The sequence below is a fragment of the Giraffa tippelskirchi genome, chromosome 7 (genome assembly GCF_054371585.1).
Source record: "Giraffa tippelskirchi isolate mGirTip1 chromosome 7, T2T-mGirTip1v1.2.pri, whole genome shotgun sequence".
Taxonomy (NCBI): domain Eukaryota; kingdom Metazoa; phylum Chordata; class Mammalia; order Artiodactyla; family Giraffidae; genus Giraffa; species Giraffa tippelskirchi.
This window is the reverse complement of record NC_137281.1, coordinates 57,859,671-57,869,610: the sequence shown is the minus strand read 5'-3', so window position 1 is coordinate 57,869,610 and position 9,940 is coordinate 57,859,671. Positions and strand designations below refer to the sequence as shown.

The 9,940-nt window shown below is 40.7% G+C and overlaps 1 protein-coding gene and 1 long non-coding RNA gene across 10 annotated transcripts in view; one reads left to right on the top strand and one right to left on the bottom strand.

Annotated features, from left to right (window-relative positions):
- The first annotated feature begins 126 nt into the window (after positions 1-126).
- Positions 127-4,891, top strand: LOC145513158 (uncharacterized). The gene is made up of 2 exons (XR_014059160.1): positions 127-209; positions 1,507-4,891. It is a non-coding gene; the product is annotated as an uncharacterized LOC145513158 (long non-coding RNA).
- A 2,809-nt stretch (positions 4,892-7,700) lies between these two features.
- Positions 7,701-9,940, bottom strand: part of LOC145513151 (protein CFDP2-like) — a 35,440-nt gene continuing 33,200 nt past the window's right edge. For 5 of the 9 annotated variants that reach the window (XM_081508623.1, XM_081508621.1, XM_081508617.1 and 2 more), the window contains one exon: positions 7,701-9,171. The gene's annotated coding sequence lies outside the window, so the exon portion shown is untranslated. Of the gene's footprint in view, positions 9,592-9,940 lie in introns of all 9 variants that reach the window. The other 4 variants (XR_014059154.1, XM_081508618.1, XM_081508622.1 and 1 more) reach the window with 4 other exon arrangements.

The following is a 9,940-nucleotide window of genomic DNA, read 5'->3' as shown; positions in this document are numbered from 1 at the left end:
GCAGAGCGTGCCACGTGATCGAAAGGCAATGCTTCCGGGCCAAAGGCTCCGGCTTGACCCTGCTGGGGCGGTTGGAAGAACGCGGGCTTAGGCTTGAAGCAGTGCATGCTGGAACTTGTAGTCCTCAGAGCTCAGCTGTTTTGACCTGTGTATGCTTAAGGAAGATTTGTTTTGCCCATGAGAATACAGATTACCTTCGATATTCACAGGTTGGTATTTTTAAATTGGCTTGTTATAACTTACTGTAACCTCTCCAAATCAATATTCGCGGTGATTTCTAGGGTTATTCGCGGACATGCGCAGAGTGAAAATTTTGAGTGAAAATTTCAACCAGCAGTGGGTTATATCGAGGATGGACCCCACAATTCGCTGTCTTGCTTCAGCTTTTCTAGTGTAAATAAATATCTTCACAGCCTCTTCAGTACTGCGTTTTTTTCATTTTTCTACTTTCTGTCGGTGATTTCGCTGTTCAGAATGACCGCCGAGCTTATTCTGTGAGAGGAGGGTGAGCACAGCCCTTAGCAAGCAGCCGTTGCTGTGCCTCCTTATCCGCCACATTGTTACTAGGCAACAGGGCTTGGTGGGCCATTGTCAGTACCTCAGTTCAGTTCAGTCACTCAGTCCTGTCCGACTCTTTGCGACCCCATGAACCGCAGGCCTCCCTGTCCATCACCAACTCCCTGAGTCCACCCAAACCCATGCCCATCGAGTCGATGATGCCATCCAACCATCTAATCCTCTGTCGTCCCCTTCTCCTGCCCTCAATCTTTCCCAGCATCAGGGGCTTTTCCAGTGAGTCAGCTCTAAGCATCAGGTGGCCAAAGTATTGGAGTTTCAGCTTCAACATCAGTCCTTCCAATGAACACCCAGGACTGATCTCCTTTAGGATGGATTGATTGGATCTCCTTGCAGTCCAAGGGACTCTCAAGAGCCTTCTCCAACACCACAGTTCAAAAGCATCAATTCTTCGGCGCTCAGCTTTCTTTAGAGTCCAACTCTCACATCCATACATAACCACTGGAAAAACCATACCCTTGACTAGATGGACCTTTGGCAAAGTAATGTCTCTGCTTTTTAATAGGCTGTCTAGGTTGGTCATAACTTTCCTTCCAAGGAGTAAGCGTCTTTAATTTCATGGCTCCAGTCACCATCTGCAGTGATTTTGGAGCCCAGAAAAATAGTCAGCTACTGTTTCCCCATCTATCAGCCATGAAGTGATGGAACCAAATGCCATGATCATAGTTTTCTGAATGTTGAGCTTTAAGCCAACTTTCTCACTCTCCTCTTTCAGTTTCATCAAGAGGCTCTTTAGTTCTTCTTCACTTTCTGCCATAAGGGTGGTGTCATCTGCATTATCTGAGGTTATTGATATTTCTCCCGGCAATCTTGATTCCAGCTTGTGCTTCATCCAGCTCAGCATTTCTCGTGATGTACTCTGCATATAAGTTAAATAAGCAGGGTGACAATATACAGCCTTGACGTACTCCTTTTCCTATTTGGAACCAGTCTGTTGTTCCATGTCCAGTTCTAACTGTTGCTTCCTGACCTGCACTGAGCGCGGCCGAGAGGAGCTACCACGCGTCCGAGGTAAGGGGGGGCTGCTGCGCTTTGTTGGAGCAGCCATGAAGAGAGACCCCGCGTCCAAGGTAAGAGAAACCCAGGTAAGACAGTGGGCACTGAGAGAGGGGGTCAGGGGGCAGACAGGCTGAAACTACAGTCACGGACAACTAGCCAATCTGATCACATGGACCACAGCCTTGTCTAACTCAGTACCTCAGTGGGCGCCAACCACAAATGACCAACTGTCAATCAGGGATCTTTGACTGTCCTACCCTTCTATTGGTCAGCGCTGCAGTTGGCCTCGCCCACAAGTAACTGTCAGTGAGAGACCATTAGGAAAGCGATTCAGCCAAGCGTCACTGGTGTGGTCATCAGGTGGAGTGAGCTAAGGGGCGGGTTCAAGGCCTTCTGGTGGCTCTCCAGCTCCCCACGCCTTGGACCAAAGGGTGAGCTGGAGAGCCCAGAAACAGACTGGGAAGTATGTCTTAAGGTGCTCCAAAGCCCTCACTAAGGCCCTCTACTAGTCTTGGCACAGCCCTTGAGGCAGCGTGAACTTCTTCCCCCATCCCTGTCTTTGCGACCTAATAGCAGTGGTTGTCTGCCTGGGTCGCAGTCTGTGAGACCTGGCCTCCCATTTGGATGGCCTAAAGAGACTTGAGGGCCAATTGGGTTGAGCGCATGACTCCCTCAGGGATGCCAGCTGGGCAGGCTGTGGGAACCTGGTCCTGAAGGCGATGCCTACTGAGACCTGCCTCCTCCTAGCCAGGACTGGGAACTAGCAGGGTGAAAGCTGTGCCTTGGGACCTTACCCTTTCTTGTCAAGGCAGAGAATAACATTTGTTTGGTAGAGATTTATAGGGACATCCTTACCTGACCATGACCTGACCTAAAGACAAAGGATCTGACTCTAAGAAGTTTGCAACAACTAACTCACCCCGCCCTCACCTTGTTTTGAAAGGATCTTGCTGACAGCTTTCCCTAACTTTGGGGTTCTTAGGACACGAGCCACCCATTTCCTTGTATGAACCTGTAAGAAACCTCTGTTCCAAACTCTAATGTTTTAGTATCGATAGGCCTCCCTGCATCTGGCACATGGAATTGCAATTCAGTAACAGTGCTGGCTTATTGTTCCTAAAGCACAAGGCTGTGGTGTGCTTTATGAAGAAAAATGTGTTAGATAAGCTTTGTTCAGGTATGAATTATAGTGCTGTTGGCCCTGAGTTCAATGTTAATGAATCAAAAATTTGGTACATCAAGAAAATGCAAAGGGAAATTCGCCAATCCAGACGTGAGGTTGCTCCGTAAAGTGCTAAAGTGACATCCAGAGTGATCGAGGAAGACATGGAAAAGCGGCTGTTTGTGGATTCATGAGATGACAACTGATTATAAAAGGTGGGGTGGAAAGCGTTGTTGTGAGGCTGAAAGCAAAAGAAATCTACTGTCATGTTACCCAAGGTGAGAAAAATGTGAAGCCCTTCTCTGCTAGCGCTGGCTGACTTGCACATTTCAAAAGGTGACAAGATATGAATAGTGTTACGCTTGCAAGCGAGGCAAGTTCTGCAGATGAGGAGGCTGCAGAAGAGTTGAATACTTGCTAAGTGATATACAGGAAAAGAGTATGTCGAACAGCAGGTTTTCAGTGATGAAACTGGCTTATTTTATAAGGACATTTGCAAAAAGAACTTACATAAGGCAAATGGCCTCCAAAGCCCCTGGCTTTAAATTATTCCAGAATTACGCAACCCTACTTTTGTGCACCAATGCCAAGAGAGACTTTTTTTCTTCTTTTTATTTTTTAAATTATGAAAGTATGATAACACTTGGAAAATACAGAACAAACTTACATATATTTCCACTATTAATATATATTACAATTATTTTTAAGTAGATGAATTAAGAATTTAGCTGGAATTTCAGTATCAAACTCAAAAATTAATAGAATGAATATATAGAGAAAGAGGATATAGTAAACATGAAAAGCACTATGAGCCTATTCAACCTAATTAAGATTTATATAATTTTCACACATTAGGATACAAATTCTATTCAAGTTCCCATATACTATAAACTAGGAGACACTGGAACATATCCAAGGACATAAAACAAGGTGCAAAAATTTCATGGTCCAAAGGTACTGAAATTATACAGTCTCTTCTCTTATCATTGTGGAATTATGCTAGAAATCAATATCAAAAGATATTTAAAACTAACCACATATTTCCAAGTGCAATGTGGTATTTTTCAAGAGACATCTTTAACTTAGCCACTGAAAGCTTCCATAGAAGACTGAAAAAACACAGAGGGTGATTGCAGGGAAGAAAATATTTAAATGAGAAACTAATAGCAACATTGGAAATTAGTATCAAAGATACTTTAAATATCCCATGTATTTTGAAATTAAATGTCCACTTGTAAATGATGGATCTATTTAAGATGCCACACAAGGAAAATTAGAAAATATTGATCATAGAATAAAAATGAAGAGAATTAACCAGAATTTGTTCCCTGCAGCTGAAGCTGCTCAAATTAAATTAAATTAAATACAATATGGAGTCTTGAATATGGTATGGAAAAAAATAATGGACAGTAGTGTAAAATTTTGTGAAATTTGAAAACATGTACAAAATATCATAGCATGTTCATTTCCTGTTTTTATTAAAAAAAATACTATTTCTTATAAGTTTCAAGCCTCATTCAATTTTTTTTTAAATCACCAAGATAATAAACTTTCTAGACTGTAAATACATGGAACTATATCAAAGTTTTGACTGAATGTAAATTAGAAATCTAGCATTCTATTCATACTAAGACAAACAAGTGGAATCAAAATGTGATAAATGCAAAAATTCTTTAAGTTTTCTAAGATGTTATACATACTATTTATATATATGTATATAAAAGCTTTTCTACTATGCTTCATAAACTTTGAGAGAGAAGAGCAACAAAAGAAATGGAGAAATTGGGAACCATTAACAAAATGAAATTGGTGCCCTGAATATGAAATAGAAAATGTGAAATAAATTAGATAAAAGTAAAATATCATATATAGTCCAGTTGTTTTTAAACATGTCTACTCATTAGAAACACATCTGAAGCTTTGGAGACAAAAAGCAATACCTGGGCATTTCTGTTTTTCAAAAAATTCCAAGATACTTCTGGATTTTAAAGTGATTTCACGTTCTTCTGTTAAATGGTAGTTTCAGTGATAAAGAATTCTATTATTTTCTGTTGACCAATCACAATACAATGGTATGAAGCAAATTAGTTACATAATCACAATAGTAAAAGTTGTTTTTCAGTTTTCAAAATCATTAGCCATACAAAAAAGAAAGGATACTTAGACTTGCAAGCCATAATGGAAACGATTAACCTAACAATATAAAATAATTACATACAATTTGGGGGTTTTAGTAGTGATGTGTTAAGTGGAGGTTCACATGCACATGTTTTCATCCAACCATCCAGTCTCTATTTTTTGGTTAGTGTATTTAACCTATTTACATTTAAGAGAACTACAATTTATATTTAAGGTTGTTCTGTAATCAAATCCGGGTTGCTTTCAAAGTCAGATTCCCTGGGAATACCCAGTCCCTTGGCTGGATCCCCACTCTGGGAAGCCTGCCGTGGGGCTCAGAACCTTCATGATAGTGGGAGAACATCTTTGGTATTACCGTTCTCCAGTTTCTGGGTCACTCACCTGGCGGGTGTGGAATCTCATTTTATCATGATTGTGTAACCCCTACCGTCTCGCTGCGCCTTCTTTGGACACGGAGTACAAGGGCAACTTCAAGTGCAAACCCCTACTGGTGTACAGAGCTTCAAGTTCACAAGCACTTAACCTTAACCAGAAAAGTGTGAACCATTTGCCAGTCCATTGGAGGTGGAACAAAAAAGGTTGGATGACATCTGATTGGTTCCACAGCTGTTTCATACCAGAAGTTGAATACTATCTCTAGGGCAGAAACTTTGCCTTCAAGATTTTTTTAAATTTTGGATAATGCCCCAGTCCACTGCTGTAAAGAACTCAAAAATGCCCACCCCATGCAGAAGTTCTTTTCACGCCCCCAAATACTAAGTCTTTCATCCAGCCCCTGGATCAGGGCATAATAAATGTCTTCAAGGCACAGTATACCAGGGAGCTTTACAACAAGGCTTTCAAGGCTCTCAAAGCCAACAAGGAAACTACCATGATGGGCGAACTATTGGAAGTCAGTTACTATACCCAATGTGATTATGTTGGCACAGCCTGGGACATCAAGCTGGAGCCTGTAACTGTTGGAAAAAAGTTTGGCCAGGCTGTGTGGAAAATTTCGAAGGCTTTGAAGGTGCAGCAGATCAAAAACATAATGCATGCTGCACGGCAAGTAAGTGAAGGCTTTGGTGACACGAAGGAAGATGTGGAGGGAATTTTAGCAGAGAAAGCGACAGATAGTGATGACAGTCAGCCGAAGAATCCAGGAATTGTCCCTCTTAAAGCAGCCAAAAGAACAGAATGGAACTCTGCCTTGAAACAAATTTTCAGTGACATGGAAGGGTGTAACCCTATCCTTGATCGAAGCCTCAAATTTAAATCATTAATTTCCGGTGTGTTTGCCCCTTATGATGAGACGCTTAAAGATGTGAGGCAAAAAGCCAGGCAGACAGGAATGGCCCAGTCTCTGGAGCTAGTTTAGGAGGGGGAAGTGCCAACTACATCAACAAGTGAGAGCCAAACCTCTGAGGTTGAACTAACAGACGTCAGCCTGTCAACCTATTCCTCATCTGCAGAATGAGTTCCACCTACCTCTGCAACATGCCAGGCTTCCCTGTCCTTCACTATCTCCTGGAGTTTGCTCAGACTTTCATTCACTGTCAGTGATGCCATCCAACCACGTCATTCTCTGTCACCCCTTTCTCCTCTTGCTGTTAGCCTTTGCCCTGCTTATTTTGTACTCCAAGGCCAAACTTGCCTGTGCACTCCAGGTTCTCTCAACTTCCTACTTTTGCACTCCAATCCCCTATGTTGAAAAGGATTTTTTGGTGTTAAGTTCTAGAAGGTCTTGTAGGTCTTCATACAGTCATTCAGCTTCTTCGGCATTAGTGGTTGGGGCGTAGACTTGGATTACTGTGAAGCTGACTGGTTTGCCTTGAAAATCAACTGAGAACATTGTTGTTTTTGAGATTTCACCCAAGTACTGCATTTCCAACTCTTCTGTGGACTATGAGGGCTACTCCATTTCCTCTAAGGGATATTTGCCCATAGTAAACATAATGGTCATCTGAATTCTCCCGTTCCTGCCCATTTTTGTTCACTAGTTCCTGAAACTGTCGATATTTAAGTTTGCCATCTCCTGCTTGACCATGTCCAATTTACCTTGATTCAAGGATCCAACATTCAAGGTATATATGCAATATTATTCTTTATAGCATCACTTTACTTTTACCACCAGATACATCCACAACTGAGTGACATTTCCGCTTTCACCCACACTCTTCTTTCTGGAGCTATTTCTCCACTCAACAAGGTGTGAGAACCAAACCTCTGAGGTTGAACTGATAGATGTCAACCTGCCACTCTCTCCCTCATCTGCAGAATGAGTTCCACCAACCTTTCCCTTGGTTTTGGTGGGGTAAGCCAAGGTTGAAAGGTTTGACCACACTGTGCATTTTATCATTATGCAGCCTACAGCTCCATCAACAGGAAAATGTTAGGTAATGTTTTATAAAATGTTAAATGCTCAATCTTTCCTTTTTCAAGACTTTACTTGCATTACTGTACAGACTATAGTATGTCTCTATATGAATACTGCATGTTTACTGTGAGGATTTTTATGTGTAGTGTATGTTTGTAGTTTGTGTAAAACTGAGGGAAAGACAAAGTAGTACAATCTCAGTGTTGTACATGACATAACATTGCTGTCATTCAAACAACTGTTTCATTATACATATAGCATGAGGATTCCCAGGTGGCACTAGTAATGAAGAGTCTGCCTGCCAATGTAGGAGACGCAAGAAATATGGGTTTGATTCCTGGGTTGGGATGATCCTCATGGAGGAGGAAATGGCAACCGACTCCTGTATTCTTGCCTGGGGAATCCCATGGGCAGAAGATGCTGGCAGGCTGCAGCCTCCAAGGTCACAAAGAGTCGGACACAAATGAAGCGACTTAGAACACATGCATATACTGCATATCATTATTTGTTACAAAGATTATTAAATACAGTATCTTTGAACAGAAACACACATAAAACAAGATTACGTACTGATCAGTTGACAAATATAGTAAGTCCGTACTCCCACGGGTACCCAACCCTGTATTTTCACTAATTGAATATGTGTGGTGACCTTATGGACTGGAACTGGTTCCTGCCGTTCCTACTGTTGTTTGTGGTGTGGGGAATACTCAATATATAAGCATTTAAAAGTTGAGAGTTTTCCAATAATCTAGATTTCCAACTTCCTTTTAGAAACCAGAGAATCTGCCAACACAGGGCACATAATCCCACCAAGCAGAAATAGGCTGAAACTGAGGAATCCCCTTAGAGAAATGTCTTCAGTTGGAAAAAATACAAATCCCAACCCCCTATAAGTTTCCTGGTTCACTATTACCCTGTTGTCTTGGCAATAATTTATGGAGTCCTTCCTACCAAACTCAACATCTTTACCATCTCATCCACCATACTCTCTTTGCCCTGTCCAATCTTGGGTCATCACCTTTTTAGAAACGAAATCCTGTGGGGAAACACGATATTGAGGCTTCTGGCTGAACTCCACATCCTACTGGGGTGCTAGAGACATTCTGTATCTTGATCAAAGTGCTACCACTTTGCATGAGTAAAATTTCATCAAGCTATACATTTAAGATTTGTGCACTTTACAGTATACCTAAAACAAGAAAAAAAATAGCAACAGAGAATGAAAGGGTAGTATCCTGCCAGACACTGTCTATCTGCATTGCCTGGAACTGAAGCTGTTTCCTTGTAACCGTGGGATAGGCAACCAGATTGGACCGTCCAATTTGCTGAAAGTGGCAGAGCAGAAAAAGATTTATGATGTCACAGAATACTGAACCAACTTTTAGAGCCTCTCCTCATACGGACCTACTACTGAAACGATACTTTTTTTCCCCCACAAACTGTTACCAGTTTTCTGCTATCCCAGTGTGACATACAAAGGCTTTTTATGTTAACATATAGTCCCGAAAGCTGAATTAATAAGACTCAAGATGTAAGCAGTGTTTACTCAGCTCTTTTGAAGAAAATTTTACTATAAACTAGTAAGCTGAACTTAAAGGAAATACAAAAACACATTTCACAACTTTTTGTGACCCCATAGACTGAAGCACACCAGTCTCCTCTGTCCTCCACTGTATCTCCTGATGTTTGTTCAAATCCATGTGTATTGAGTTGATGATGCTATCTAACTATCTCATCCTCTGCCGGCACATTCTTCTATTGCCTTCAATTCTTCCCAGTATCACAGTCTTTTCCAATGAATCATCTTTTCAAATCACGGCCAAAGTATTGGAGCTTCACTTCAGCAACAGTCCTTCCAATGAATATTCACAGTTGATTTCCTTTTGGATTAACTGGTTTGATCTCCTTACGCTCCAAGCACTCTCAAGAGTCTTCTCTAAGTTGTAAAAAAAATAAAATAAAAAGCTTAAAAAGATAGAAAACCATATTACAAAAATTAAATTCACTGGCCACTGAAAAAGAAAAAAACAGTTCTACTTCACAGAATTGAAAGTAATTCTTTATTGATAAACATTTATACCAGAATTAGAAACGTCAGTAGAAAAATAAAATTGAAATAATTTCCCATGGTACAAAGATTTTATCACTTTGACTATATCATTTAGTGAAATAAACTAACTCAAAAGTTAAGTGACAACCAGCCAAACAGACTACAGAAAAAAGAAATGCAGGTACACAGAACCTTCTGCATGTGGACAGCTAATGGCACCAGGACTTCACATCCCGGGAAATGGTCTCTTAGGGAAGGCTGGTATGCACTGCAGTTGTAATAAGAACTTCATTCAAACCAGAGGAGCTTTTGGAATCAAAAGAAACATACAATTTAAAAACTTAGGAACATAAAGGCTTAAAGATAACTATTTACATGAAACTTTTCTCCCTACTTTATTTCCTAAGTAATGTTTTCCTGTTAAAAAACATTAATAATAGCATAATTAGACATTTTTATCTTGGAAGATTCATCACTCATTTGTATATAGATGAAGTTAACATGAAACACATTTACCCTAAAACTTCCATCTTAAAGAATCCAGAAATCAGCCTTTTATGGTTGAGGCTGCTTCCTTCCAGGTCATTAAAAAAGGAAAAGTGGACAAACAGCTGTGGAGAGGTGGCTGCATATCCTTCTAGAATAAAATCAGTGG